Source organism: Dendrobates tinctorius, unplaced genomic scaffold (assembly GCF_039654945.1).
Source record: "Dendrobates tinctorius isolate UK_male_01 unplaced genomic scaffold, ASM3965494v1 ptg000084l, whole genome shotgun sequence".
Taxonomy (NCBI): domain Eukaryota; kingdom Metazoa; phylum Chordata; class Amphibia; order Anura; family Dendrobatidae; genus Dendrobates; species Dendrobates tinctorius.
In genome coordinates this window covers 38,192,577-38,207,938 of record NW_027361752.1, presented here as the reverse complement: position 1 = coordinate 38,207,938, position 15,362 = coordinate 38,192,577, and the positions used below count along the sequence as shown (strand labels likewise).

The 15,362-nt window shown below is 45.7% G+C and overlaps 1 long non-coding RNA gene across 1 annotated transcript; it reads left to right on the top strand.

Moving 5' to 3' along the window:
• Positions 1–12,432: 12,432 nt before the first annotated feature.
• On the top strand, positions 12,433–14,942 carry LOC141097522 (uncharacterized). The gene is made up of 3 exons (XR_012233978.1): positions 12,433–12,566; positions 14,541–14,700; positions 14,819–14,942. It is a non-coding gene; the product is annotated as an uncharacterized lncRNA (long non-coding RNA).
• Positions 14,943–15,362: the final 420 nt, after the last annotated feature.

The following is a 15,362-nucleotide window of genomic DNA, read 5'->3' as shown; positions in this document are numbered from 1 at the left end:
AGCGATCCTGACACGTTGATATCGTTGTCGGGATCGCTGGTGAGTCGCTATGTGTGACGGTACCTTTAGTAAGCTCACGGAGAACCATGTACTTTGCAAAGTCTGATATGTCCGTTTTTTCTGATTTTGGAAAAACAATTGCTGGCTGAGTAGTGCTATTCATATGGTTTGTGGATTGTTTCTGCCACATGTGGAACTTTAACTATGTGGCGTTCAGGAGTATTATTATTATTATTTATTTATATAGCACCATTGATTCCATGGTGCTGTACATGAGAAGGGGTTACATACAAATTACCGGTATCACTTACAGTAAACAAACTAACAATGACAGACTGATACAGAGGGGAGAGAGGACCCTGCCCTTTCGGGCTTACATGCTACAGGATGGTGGGGAAGAAGACAGTAGGTTGGTGGGTTGCAGCATTCCGGTGTTGGTTGAGGTGATATCACCGGTAGTGGTGAGAGAGAAGGAGGTAGCGGGGTCATTGCAGGCTGTAGGCTTTCTTGAAGAGGTGGGTTTTCAGGTTCCGGCTGAAGGATCCAAATGTGGTTGATAATCGGACTTGTTGGGGCAAAGAATTCCAGAGAATAGGGGCTATTCGGGAGAATTCTTGGAGGCGGTTGGGTGAGGAGCGAATAAGTGTGGAGGAGAGAAGGAGGTCTTGGGAGGACCGGAGATTACGTGAGGGAAGGTATCGGGAGATTAGTTCAGAGACATATGGGGGAGACAGGTTATAGTTGGCCTTGTAGGTCAGTATTAGTAATTTGAACTGGATACGCTGAGGGAATGGGAGCCAGTGAAGAGATTTGCAGAGGGGAGAAGCGGAGGAGTAGCGAGGAGAGAGATGAATTAGTCGGGCGGCAGAGATAAGGATGGACTCTAGAGGTGCGAGGGTGTTAGCAGGGAGACCATAGAAAAGGATGTTGCAGTAGTTGAGGCGGGAGATGATGAGGGCATGCACAAGCATTTTAGTAGATTGAGGGTTGAGGAAAGGACGGATTCTGGAAATATTTTTGAGCTAGATGCAACAGGAGGTAGAAAGAGCTTGGATGTGCGGTTTGAAGGACAGGGCAGAGTCAAAGGTTACTCCGAGGCAGCGGACTCCTGGTACTGGGGAAAGTGTGATGTCATTAATTGTTATAGCTAGGTCGGGTATGGAAGATCTGTGAGATGGAGGAAAGATGATGAATTCAGATTTATCTACATTGAGTTTGAGGAAGTGAGAAGAGAAGAAGGAGGATATGGCTGATAGACACTCTGGGATTCTGGACAGCAGAGAGGTGACGTCTGGGCCAGAGACGTAGATCTGAGTGTCATCAGCATAAAGGTGGTAGTGGAATCTGTGGGACTTTATGAGTTGCCCCAGACCAAGTGTATAGATTGAGAAGAGTAGGGTTCCTAAAACAGAGCCTTGGGGGACTCCAACAGAGAGAGGGTGGGATGAGGAGGTGGTGTGGGAGTGGGAGACGCTGAATGTGCGGTTGGAAAGGTATGAGGAGATCCAGGATAGGGCAAGGCCTTTGATGCCGAAGGAGGAGAGGATCTGTAGTAGGAGGCAGTGGTCAACTGTGTCAAATGCAGAGGACAGGTCTAGAAGCAGGAGTATAGAGTGTTGTCCATTTGATTTGGCTGTAAGTAGGTCGTTAGTAATTTTGGTCAGGGCTGTGTCAGTGGAGTGATGGGGGCGGAAACCAGATTGTAGATTGTCAAAGAGCAAGTTAGATGATAGGTGGGAGGAAAGTTCAGCGTGGACGTGCTGTTCCAGGAGTTTGGAAACGAATGGAATCAATGATATTGGGCGATAGCTGGACATAGCGGTTGGGTCAAGGGTTGGCTTTTTAAGGATAGGCATGCTTGAAAGCAGAAGGGAAGGTACCGGACGTTAGTGATAGGTTGAAGATGTGGGTTAGGAATGGGATAAGTGTGGTGGTGAGGTTGGGGAGGAGGTGGGATGGGATGGGGTCAAATGCACAGGTTGTGAGGTGCGATTTGGAGAAGAGGCGATTAAGCTCCCCTTCAGTGATGTTGGAGAGTGAGGTTTTGGGGTTTGGGCATTGGTCTGGTATACAAAGGGGTTGTGGTGGTTGAGTGATGAAGACTTGCCTTGTTTGGTCAATCTTGTTTTTGAAGTGTGTGGCAAAGTCCTTGGCAGACATGAGGGAGGTTGGAGGAGGAAGTGGTGGGCAGAGGAGGGAGTTAAAAGTTTAGAATAACTGAGTATAGTGACTTGCCAGCATACTGGCTTGCATGAGAGCATCTGCGTGTAGAGTTTGTTGAGGTGCGGAGCGCTGGTACACTCTGGTCTGTGAAGGAGGTTCAAGATTATGAATTGGCAGAACATTGTACTGACTGAGTGCCTGGTGTTGTGGAAGGATCTTCATTCTTTTACTTTGGAGAAATGTATGTACTGTCTGGAACTATTGAAGCAATCAATGGTTTACTATTTTGGCTTAGAGCATAGTTTCTTGTGCGCGTAAGAGAGTCTTCTTCCACCTATGTAAATTGATGTTATTTATTTGACTCCCATTGATAGTGTTAGGGTCGGCGGAATGCACCAAATATAAATAATAATAGGTGCGTTCGCCGCCCGGGGTCCACCGTGCGGTAGCTGACAAGACCGCTGCTGAATAATGGCAGATGCACCTAGTAGGTGCGGGACTGCGCTCGGGTTAACGTCACCCGAACGCTAAAGCAAAGGCACAGGCCCTGTTAGTATCACAGAGACCTGCGTGTGGCGTCGCAGCCGCGAACACCAATAGTTGCTGTTGCTACAGCGCAGCGGCAGAGAAAAGCCGCAAGCGTCGGCGCCGAGGACCGGGCGCCGACGGACGCTAGTGTAGGTGTGGAGCAAGTGGCGTGTAGCTTGCCACAACCCTGGAGCTGACTATTCACACTCGGTCACCACTCGTAATATCAGAGGGTAGGGGTTTCAAATGAGTCAGACACCAGTCCATACATCCATCACCATACACACACAGAATAATATGCTACACTAGCGCATGGCCAAGCCGCCATGCAGGCTTTTTATAGCCATGCGCTTTCGGGACCTTCCAGTACTTTGGGAAGGACCAATCAGATCCGACATAGGACCTGCACATGTGACCCCTGCTCTCCACTGAGAGGACAAGTTGCGGGCATGCCCAGTAGCACGGCACGAGGACTTAGCCTCTGGAGCAGTTCCCTGCAAAGCAGGTTGCGCTACCATTGCTGCACCAGAGGTGGCAGCAACATCCAGGCTCACAGAACGAGTCTGAGGGGAATGCCTGGCTCGCCGTGATTGCTGAGCAGGAGTCTGAGCGGTCGGAGGAGAATGGGAGACCGCAGGATGTCTGGCTCTGGATTCCTGCTGTGCAGTGCCAGAAATCCGATGCCTAACAGATAGACCCTTTATTGCTGCTCTTTTGTGCTTTGTATTCATTTTCAACTGTGCGTTTGTAAGCAGGTTGCAGGATGCAGTGACAGAACAAAGGTTAACAAGTTTAACAATTTAATTTAACAGAGTGTAAGCTTCTCGCAGGGAGATTAAGAGTTAAAGAGTTCACACAGGAAACAAAACAGAGAGTAAAGGATGCAGAATAGCAGCAGTCCAATTGTCAAAACTTATCGTGTTCCTTAGGATGCTTCTCAGCTGAGCCCGCAGGGGTTGTAACGTCGGCAATGACCAGGGAAGGGTTGTCCACAGATGGGTTCCTTTAAACGATGGTCTGTCTTCTGGAGGCAGTGGTGGGGCTCTGGTACCTTCTGCTGAGCCTCCAGTCCAAAAACTTGTGAGGCCAGAGTAAAGAGGGCCACAGTCCTTCCAGGTACAATCGTGGACTGAAGTGCAGCAACTTGTGGGGAAGGCTGCGTGTGCTTGTCCGGCACCCGGCTTTCTCTCTTCCACACGTGCGAGGTACTCATGGTCACAGAGCGCACGGTTTCTCACTCCCCTGCAGTCAATGAGTGCATAGAGCCTTTCTCTCCAACAGCGCTGCTGAAGACGGCAGGAGCCGGCAGGCACGACTGGACGCAGGGGACAGAGCACACTGCTCACCCTGCTGCACGCTGCTGGTTCGTGCCAAACTCTCTGCTGCCGTGCACGCTTTTTCTTTTTTCCTTACCCCTCCTAACCAGGTCATGAGGTTGGTCCGGTACCTCATTTCTTCCCCCAGGCAACATGGAGGCAGGCTCAACAGTTCCGGACCTAGCTCGGTACAAGTACCCGCAGTCCGGTGTACCTCCTTACATGTTTTTCTGTGCACTGCTCAATTCGAATTCGGTCTTCTTTTATGCAAATGCACCTTGTATCTTAGATTAATCTTCTGCACATATCCTTATAAGTGGCTCATTGAGAGTTGAATATTTTGAAGATGATCGTTTCTACTGCTTGGTAGACCCAGAAATTCTTGCCTCTGTCTTCAACTTAACTTCACATATGATGCAGTCTCTCTCAGAATGAAGTTGCTGGAAATTTTGCATCTCTTCTAGTGAATTCTGTCTACTCATTTTCTTCAGAATGACAACATATTCCTGGGTTTTCCTTCCATAGAGCTCAAATGCTGCACACAGTTGTTCTACAGCTGCTAAGTGGTGGCTCACGAGAAGCGGGTTGAGCAATGGCAGGGATGTAACTCAGCAACTTTTGCCAAACGTCTGACACATTACAAGAAAATTCATGTTTCACACTTTCAAGGTTGTTTATAACTTTCCAACTGAGCTTGGAAAAAGGTGTTTAGCATTCTCACTGGACTGTGGATTGAGAACCATACAGTCTACTAAGAAGAAGAAGCTACGATGGTTGCCAGCAACAACTCTGTGAAGTTCACAGTGCCAAATCTGGCTAACCAGAACTAACAATTCTGGAAATTCAAGGTACAAATGCTGCTGATAAGAGAAGGTACTTGGAAATACACACAGAAGGCTAAACGGGACCCACTACCAGAAGACTGGGTAGAGAAGGATCAAAAAGCACAACACTATCTCCCTTAGTTAAGATGATGTTCAGATTGTGCATGTATGTAAATGTGAAACTGCAAAAGAAATGTGGGAACAGCTACAGAAAGTGCATGAAAGGATAAATCTCAGCAATAATCTCTATATAAAGAAAAATCTGTATCCGTCAAGGCTAAATAGTGGCCAAGATATGTAGGATTACATAAGAAATACTCTAAAAATTGTGGAGCACCTGTGGGGCATTGGGGAAGATCTAAAGGACTTCCATCTTGCTGCACAATCAACTAAGCAGTCTACCAGAAAGCTATGACACACTTGTAACTGCACTAGATGCGCACTCAGATTATGAGCTTACATTGGAATATGTCAGAGGAAAGTTTGTAGATGCGTATAAGCGAAAGACAGAAAGTGCAAGCAGCAAAGGGGTATCCAAGGCAGAATCCGCTTTAAAAATCCAAGATCTACCCAAAAATAAAAGTAATTTGAAAGAAACACGTTATGTTTTATCTGCAAGAAATCAAGGCAATGAAAGTCTGACTGCAGTCTGAGTCTGGAAAGCTAGAATGAATCAGCTGAAAAAGCAAAATAATCATCAAAGGGTTAAAAGTGCCATTTTTGAAGAATATGACACTTCAAGTACTGTAGCATTGTTTACTGTTAATGCAAGTACATCAAAGCAAGCATGATGTAGAGACTCTGGGGCAATTAGTCATATGACTAATCACAGAAACTTCTTCTCTAACTTAACCAAAGTAAGTCAGAGAAAGTGATCTTGGCTAATGGTCAATATATGAATTCAGAGGGAATAGGAGATTATATTAATTGTCAAGTCTTCCCAACACTAAGCAGAAAGATCTCAGTAAGGAAATGTTCTATCCCTAGTCTTGAAATCAATCTGTTATCTGTGAAGAAACTCACAAGACAACGAAATGAAGTTGCACTTAAAGTTGACAGCTGCATCATCTCAAAAGAAAGTCACACATTAGCTGGAAAAAATCAAAGATGAGTTGAACCAGCTAAAATCCAAGGAAAGTGTACACACTGCTAAATATGAACAGCACAAGAATTTTATCCATGTATGACACAGGCATCTTGCACATAGAGCAATAAGAAGCAATAAGAAAGTTAGTTAAAAAACAACTTACTGATGTTATTACAGCCGATCTGGGTAATCGAAATGAAACTTACTAGCAGTCTTAAAGGGAAAATGTCAAGAAAATCCTTTTCTAAGAATAATACTACAAAATCAGAACAGCTTCTGGACTTAATACACACAGATGTTTCTGGTCTAATGAGTACTCAAACTCCCTGGAAAAAAGATATATTTTCTCACATTTATCGATGGCTATTCAGTTGTCTATCTGCTTCACAGCAAAAATGAAGTTCCAGAGAAATTTGTAATAAATCTTACTGAAGTATATAACAAATATGGGAGAATGCCAAAATTCCTGCATTCAGACAAAGGAACTGAATACACAAGTAATGAGCCACAAAGCGTATTAAGGAAAAGTGGAAGTACGTTTCAAACCACTGTACCGTACAACCCTGAACAAAATGGTGTAGAGGAAAAAAGGAACCGGACACTTTGTGAAAGTGGAAGAAGTATGCTATTTGACCCAGATTTTCCAACCACATATTGGGGTGAAGCAGTCATGACGGCTTGCCATGTTCAAAACAGATTACCAGGTAAAGTACCAGTGAGAAAACTCCATTCGAGCAATGGAAAAGCAAGGCGTCTAAGCTACAACACATAAGAATATTGGAAAGTAAAGCATTTACATGTGTTCCCCCCCCCCAAAAAAAAAAGCTTTAAGTGGGAATCTCATGCAAAAGAAGGTATCCTTGTAGGCTACAGTGAAACCCAGAAAGGATGTAGAACTGTGCACCCAGTAATGAACAAGGTCACAATAAGTAGAGATGTAATGATTGATGAAGACTTATGGTCACTCAAGTTTCATGACATCATACCAGTAGTCCAGCGGAAGCAACAACAATCTCACTCACTATTTGAAAATAATAAGAATAAGAATGTGTACGTTTGGTTAGGTTCTTCAACCACTGAAGAAGCAACATACGGCGGTCAGCCTCGGCCAATGGCGCCGCCGTGTAGTAGCGTAGTGAGCGGGGGGCGTGGTGAAGCGGTGACGTCACAGTTCCACAATGACGGACATGTGCAGGGGCCAATCCTGACGCAGACCTTGAGAAAGGGGGACGACTCCCCCGAAACTCGTCGGGATTGGCCCCTGCACATGACCGCCGTATTTTGGAGCCCACTACACAGGGGGTTTTCTCATTCAAACGGGAGGACGCTCCCCGCATTGAGCACAGCTTCTTCTTCCTCAGCACCGTCATCAACTGGCACTCATGGGGAGACAGATCTCAGAGAGTGCACAGGGCACACATCAGTGAGTACCCCGTCATTTGGAGTTTTGACAGACTGTGCATTTTTTTCACAGCATCTCAGGCTGTTCAGTGCTATTAGCGTGGCAATTTTTTATAACGTACTGGTTCGTTTATGTGGCAGAGCAGCACACTTCAGCTGCTTGTTTGCCAGCTGTTTATAACCAAGGTGTCATTTTAACAGCGCCGGTGTGACTATTACTTCCAAACTTGGAAACTCAGCAAACTACACAAGGCAAGAAAGCAATGAAATGTAAATGGGTTTTTAAGACCAAGTATGACTGTGAAGGCAAGTTTCACAGATTTAAAGATTAGTCGCAAAGGATATTCTCTGAAATATTGTGAAGATTATGATGCCACAGTTGCTAATCAGATCACATTCAGGACTTTAATGGCTATAGCTGCTGTACACAAGATGTGTGTGAGACATTTGGACATCAAAATTGCTTTTTTAAATGGTGACATTGAAGAGGACTTGTACATGACTCAGCCTGAGGGTTATATCACAGAGAGTGAGGAGAATCTTGTTTGCAAGCTACAAAAATCTCTCTATGGCCTTAAGCAATCGGCAAGAGCATGGAACACCAAAATGAAGGAAGTCTTATTGGGAGAAGGATTTAAAATAGGTCAAGCAGGTCCGTGTTTGTACACAAAATGTACAGATGGAAACTGTATGTTGCAAAGATGACTAAATTTCTGAATAAGCATTTTGAAATTAAATAACTTGGACATTTTATCTAGGAAATCAAATCTCTAGTGCAGAGGATGGAAGCTTTCTTTTAAACCAAACTGCAGAAATCAACTAATTCAAATCTAAATCAGTCTGACTCAGTAGCTTAAAGCAACTGCCTGTTGTTAGGGGCTGGCGGAACGCACCAAATAATAATAAGATGGTAGTAAGGTGCGTTCGCAGCCCGGGATCCACCGTGCAGAGATGATAACTGCTGCTCGGTAATGGCGGACACTAAATGGCGGTATCACACTGGACACACGTGGGTTAAACTCCACCCAGTGTGTAGTAGCAACGGGCTCTGTTGCTTCACAGAGCCACGGAACCACAGTGCACAGATGCCGTACCCTGTTGACTGTCACAGGGCACAGCTGAATCAGCGCTAATGTACGGTCACAACACTCTGCCCCAAGGACGCGGGGTAAGAGCCTCTCTAGACCCACTAAGCGCACGACGTCACATCTGCGAATGCCACGAATAGACGCTGGCTACTGTGGAGTGCAGACCAAGGGCACAGTGGCGTACAGGCAAAGCCACTACTTGTCGCTGAAGCTAGTCCCTGACTCTGCCTCCAGCCTAGGCCCTAACTGGCAAGGCTGAACAACACATCTGTACCAAGGGTAGGGGTTTCATAACGAGTCATTCACCACACACATTCATACGTGCAATCAACACTCACTCCACATGGACTATAATAGCGCACAGCCGTGCAATCCTTTTATAGCCGCAGCCTTCCAGGTCCTTGCTGATGGCCCAATCCGAGCTGCTTGAGGACCTGATCATGTCACCTCTGACCACCAATGAGCGGTCGTCTCACGGGCATGCTTAGATGGGAAAAAGCAGGACTTAGGCTGGTTTCACACCTGCACTTTATCGCGCAGCGCATTGTGCGCTATCGGTCGTACGCGCAATTGTCCCCTGTCTTTAAAATGGCAGGCGCAGTGTCCAGTGATTGCACGCGGGCCTCAGCGTTTGCGTGCGCTGTGCATTTTCCAGGTGTGCGCCCAGACGCGCCGGACGCTACATGTTGCAATTTTTATTCCGCCCAACGTCATTAAAAAATCACATGCGTGCGTCAGCGCACGCAATGCGCAAAAAAATAGTACCATAGTCTATGGTGTCGCTGACGTGCGCTATGAAGTGCGCATGTCAGCGCTTTGTGAGCGTGCGCGATTTCAGAGTAAACAATGTCTAAACACTTGTTTAATACACCCCCTAAACAAGCAACATTGTTTTGGAGGAGGGTAGACAAAACAAGGGGTCTGTAGTTCCAGATCATTACTCTCCAGACAGACTACAAGACAAAGAAGACAAGACAACACCCACCCAGCCAGAGACAATCCACTACTTTGGAGAACAGAGCAGCTATAATGTGAGTATTCTAAAATCAATTTATGTGAGCCTGTCCTTTAAAATATATTATGCACTAATGTTTTTTTTTTATTTTTCCAGCATGTCTTCTGGATCCCAATACAGTCCTTCCAGGGAAGAATTGGAAGAAGCATAGCGTGAGGTGAGTATTTTGCTGCCTTTATGTAAGTATACCGGCCTCTAGAAATGGGTAAATATTTCTGTTCTTTTTTACAGACCTCAGCATCGGACCAGCCAAGTGAGCCGGAACAGCTGGAGCAGCGTACACAAGTCCCGGCGGGGAGGAGACGCAATGTAAGTATCCATTATTTAAAGTTACCTTTTATTTTAAATTCTGCTTTCTATTCCTGTTTTTCATGTTCTATGTTTTTTTCTCTATACCATTCTCCACAATTTCCACGATTCTAAATGTATTTCTTTTCTAGGTTCCACAAAGGGATGAAGACCTGTACATTGACAACGAGCAACTGATCATCCTTGTCCAGGAGCGTGTCCCGTTGTGGGACAGCCGTGACCAGCAGTACAAGGACATTGTGGTGACCCGGCAGCTCTGGCATGAGGTGGCCGCTGCGTTGATGGAGGGCTGGGACTGCACCTCTGCCAGGGGCGTATCCAGGGGGGGCAGCCGGGGCATTTGCCCCGGGCGCAGCTGTCAGGGGGCGCCATCGGGCCGCCTGATGCGGCGGTCCAAGGAGGAGTGTCGAGACTCCCCGTCAGCGGCATTCTGCCGCCCCCACACTCAGATGATTCTCCCGTTCTCTGACTGAGCCGACTGTCAAACTGACAGCTGGCGCAGAGAAAGTGCTGCGCTTCGGTGTACTAGCGTCTTCAGACGCCAGTACATACATGTGACTCTGTCTGTCTGACACTAAATCACTTGTTCTGTAAGTGCCAGCGGCCCCTCATCGCTGCCGGCACTTCCGCATCAATGAAGCACCAGCAGCGTGATCAGGTCACATGATCACGCTGCTGACGTCACACGCCGGCGCCCGGCTCTTCAGAGGCGAAGACCCAGGCAGGGAGGCAGGCAGGCAGCGTTGCGGTTGGTGGTAAGTGCTCCAGACTGATAATGGAGCTGAAGACACCGAAGAAGATTATTGATGTAAATTAGGACATGCTCTGGGGGCTAGGAAGGGATGGTTGGGGTCGGGGTTGGACGCTAGCGGCTATATGGAGTCAGTGCAAGGGAAGATTGGGCCCAGACAGTGTGTGAGGAGCAAGGCCATGGATGGTGCAGACATATTCATGTGGTGTGGTGGAGAAAGATGAGGAACATATGGGGGGGAACGAAGGAGAAACCTGAGGACATTATGGGGGAAACCTGAGGATATTATGGGGGGACCTGAGGATATTATGAGGGGAAACCTGAGGATATTATGGGGGAAACCTGAGGACATTATGGGGGAAACCTGAGGATATTATGGGGGAAACCTGAAGATATTATAGGGGAAACGTGAAGATATTATGGGGGAAACCTGAGGACATTATGGGGGAAACCTGAGGATATTATGAGGGGAAACCTGAGGATATTATGAGGGGAAACCTGAGGATATTATGAGGGGAAACCTGAGGATATTATGGGGGAAACCTGAGGATATTATGGGGAAACCTGAGGACATTATAGGGGAAACCTGAGGATATTATGGGGGAAACCTGAGGACATTATGGGGGAAACCTGAGGACATTATAGGGGAAACCTGAGGATATTATGGGGGGAAACCTGAGGACGTTATGGGGGAACCAGAGGACATTATGGGGGAAACCTAAGGACATTATAGGGATAAGTGGGGATAAGGGAACATAATGTGTGGGGGGATTTTGAGTGGGGAGGGGGGAACATAATGTGTGGGGGGATTTGGAGTTGGGATATTTAATGTGTGTGAGGATTTGGAGTGGGGATGGGGGATACTTATGTGTGTGGGGAGATTTGAGGACACAAATGAAGAGTGTATGTATGAGGGCATGTATGAGGAAACAGTATGGGGGATGGGTGCAGGCACAGTATGGTGAGTGGGGGATGGGTGCAGACAGTATGGGGAGTCAATCGGGTAAATGTATGTGGATACAGTATGAGTAGCGATGGAAAAAATCTATGTGGACACAATATGGGGAGTGAGGGTGATGGGATGTGTGCAGACACAGTATGGGGAGTCAGGGGGTATGTGTGAGCAGGCAGTATAGAGAGTGAGGGGGTAAATATATGAGGAGACAGTATGGTGAACAGGGGGGATGTTAGAGGAGACAGTATGAGGAGGGAGGGGAATAGTGTGAGGAGACAGTATACACTGTATTGCAGATATTTTTATTTAAGAGCATTATAATGACACTTCTATCTTTAAGGGTATCATGTGGAGATTTGCTGCAGAAGACCGGAGAAGATGGAAGTCTGCAGAGATGAGATGTGGATGAGAAAACTCATCAAGGGGTCTGGACAAGAAGAAAAGAAGGAGAACGACTCCAGAGACAACGTCATCTATAAGGTACCTGGATATAAATATTATTTGTGATACTGACTAATGCTCATGTTTTTTATTTATGTCAGGAGCATTACAGGGGTTGTCCAGGTCTGCTGAGTCTGCAGACATTCTATGTGACTGCAGACTTCTGAATTCTCACAGTGCTCACTGAACGCTGTGCCGGTAATTTACATACATGCGGTCACATGCTGACTAGACATATGTGGCCTCACTCAATGATAATGACAGAGCGAGGCCGGGCACGTCTAGTCGGAATGTGGCCAGAAGTATATAAATCACATGCTTGTGCTGACATGACCGTGTACTCTTGCCATCTTGCCACCGGTACGGGAGAATCCTAAGTGTACAGTGTATTTGTTGTGAGAATTCAGAAGCTGCAATGTCAGGATTCAGCTCTGCAGGTTCCAGTAGTCATCACATGGACACTTCACTATGAAAATCGCATACTTATGGTCTTGTGACGAGCTTCTCTTCCTGCTTCTTTCAGTTTTTCATTGAACATTGAGATCATTAGGGAGAGCAGCTCGTCAGTACATGACTATGTTTGGAAATCGCTTATGTACTGGGGGGGGGCGCCGAACCGACTTCTTGCCCCGGGTGCCAGAAAGCCTAGATACACCTCTGACCTCTGCAACTTTAAAGAAGGCGTTTAGTAAGTATTTCCCTGTTCTGTGATGCCGCATTCAGTCTTTGTCCTGAGGATACCGTTTTGTTTCCTGATAGATAGATTCTATCAGGGACCATAACAGTGTGCTCAGGAACAAGATTGAATGCATTGTGAATTGTAATGTCGTATTGTTCATGCTTTGTCTCTTGCACCTGATGATACTTGTGTGATTACTGCAAGATATATTCTTGCAGTGAACACGTGTCCTCAGGTTCAACAGTCAGTGCATTGTGAATTGTAATGTTGTATTGTTCATGCTTTATCTCTTGCACCTGATAATACTTGTGTGTTTCCTGCAAGATATATTCTTGCAGTAAACACACAAGCGTCCTCAGGTTCACCAGTCAAGGCATTGTGATTTTTAATGCTGTATTCTTCATGCTTTATCTCTTGCACCTGATGATACTTGTGTGTTTATTGCAAGATATATTCTTGCAGTGAACACACAAGTGTCCTCAGGTTCAGCAGTCAAGGCATTGTGATTTTTAATGCTGTATTCTTCATGCTTTATCTCTTGCACCTGATGATACTTGTGTGTTTCCTGCAAGATATATTCTTGCAGTAAACACACAAGTGTCCTCAGGTTCAGCAGCCAAGGCATTGTGATTTTTAATGCTGTATTCTTCATGCTTTATCTCTTGCACCTGATGATACTTGTGTGTTTCCTGCAAGATATATTCTTGCAGTGAACACACAAGTGTTCTCAGGTTCAACAGTCAATGCATTGTGAATTGTAATGTATTGTTCATGCTTTATCTCTTGCACCTGATGATACTTGTGTGTTTACTGCAAGATATTTTCTTGCAATGAACACACAAGTGTCCTCAGGTTCAACAGTCTTTGCATTGTGATTTTTAATGCTGTATTCTTCATGCTTTATCTCTTGCACCTGATGATACTTGTGTGTTTCCTGCAAGATATATTCTTGCAGTGAACACACAAGTGTCCTCAGGTTCAACAGTCAATGCATTGTGAATTGTAATGTTGTATTGTTCATGCTTTATCTCTTGCACCTGATGATACTTGTGTGTTTACTGCAAGATATATTCTTGCAGTTAACACACAAGTGTCCTCAGGATCAACAGTCTTTGCATTGTGAATTGTAATGTTCTATTGTTCATGCTTTAGCTCTTGCACCTGATGATACTTGTGTGTTCCCTGCAAGATATATTCTTGCAGTGAACACACAAGTGTCCTCAGGTTAAGCAGTCAAGGCAGTGAGATTTTTAATGCTGTATTCTTCATTCTTTATCTCTTGCACCTGATGATACTTGTGTGCTTCCTGCAAGATATATTCTTGCAGTAAACACAGAAGTGTCCTCAGGTTCAACAGTTAAGGCATTGTGATTTTTAATGCTGTATTCTTCATGCTTTATCTCTTGCACCTGATGATACTTGTGTGTTTCCTGCAAGATATATTCTTGCAGTGAACACACAAGTGTCCTCAGGATCAACAGTCTTTGCATTGTGAATTGTAATGTTCTATTGTTCATGCTTTATCTCTTGCACCTGATGATACTTGTGTGTTTACTGCAAGATATATTCTTGCAGTAAACACACAAGCGTCCTCAGGTTCAGCAGTCAAGGCATTGAGATTTTTAATGCTGTATTCTTCATGCTTTATCTCTTGCACCTGATGATACTTGTGTGTTTCCTGCAAGATATATTCTTGCAGTGAACACACGTGTCATCAGATTCAACAGTTTTTGCATTGTGAATTGCAATGTTCTATTGTTCATGCTTTATCTCTTGCACCTGATGATACTTGTGTGTTTACTGCAAGATATATTCCTGCAGTAAACACACAAGTGTCCTCAGGTTCAACAGTCAATGCATTGTGTATTGTTTTTTTTTTGATGCCGCATTGACTGTTTGACAAGGGAAATCAGGTGTCCGTGATTATACAAGATGTTGCCAGCTGTGCATTGTATAATGTTTATTTTATTATTTTTTCAACAGTGAACAAAGTCCGCACACTTTGGCGCTCGATGAAGGACCGGTTCAACACTGAGGTTTGTGCTGAGGGACAGGTTTGCAGTGGCTCATCAGCAAGGAGCAGAACCAAGTACCGATATCATCGTGCTTTGGAATTCCTACGACCGGTCCTTGCCACCAGAGCGTAAGTATAATTTCCTTTTTTTTTTGTGTTTTCATTGAACATAATCGGTGATTTTTTCTTCCACAGATGATCCGTCTTGTTAATGCTTGATACTAATGTTTACCTTTTTTTTCCACAGCACCTGAAGCAGCACCCTGCAACCTGTCCCTGGAGCGGTTCTTCATCGATCAACCTCGGACCCGTCCCAGCCATCCGACAGCCAGGAAGCAAGTTGCAGGTCTGCAACACAGACAGCTGGTGACTAGGAAGCTGGTCCATCATGTGTTCCCCTGTCCCAGGTCTCTGCCACTGGTTATGCGGGCACTACCCGCCAGCGGCAGAGGGCCTCGGACAGGAATGTCATGCCCGAGTTTATGCACTTGAGCGAAGCCTTTTATGCCAGCCTCAAGACGCTGGCCGAAAGAGTGGAAAGTGGTTTTTCACTAATGGAACGTGGTTTTAACCACATGGAACACCTCTTCCACTCTTCCGACCAGCGCTTTGAACGGCTGGAGGCCGACCTCAATAGACCGGCGCACCATTTCTTTAGTAAAATTCAACGGGGCATGGCGGATCACCTTAGTCCTGAGCAACAGCTGAATGTGTTACACGCCTGCAACACTGCTTTCTTGCAGGCTATGCAGCAGAATCAGTACGTGCAGCAGTCAGTGGTGTCATTCCCA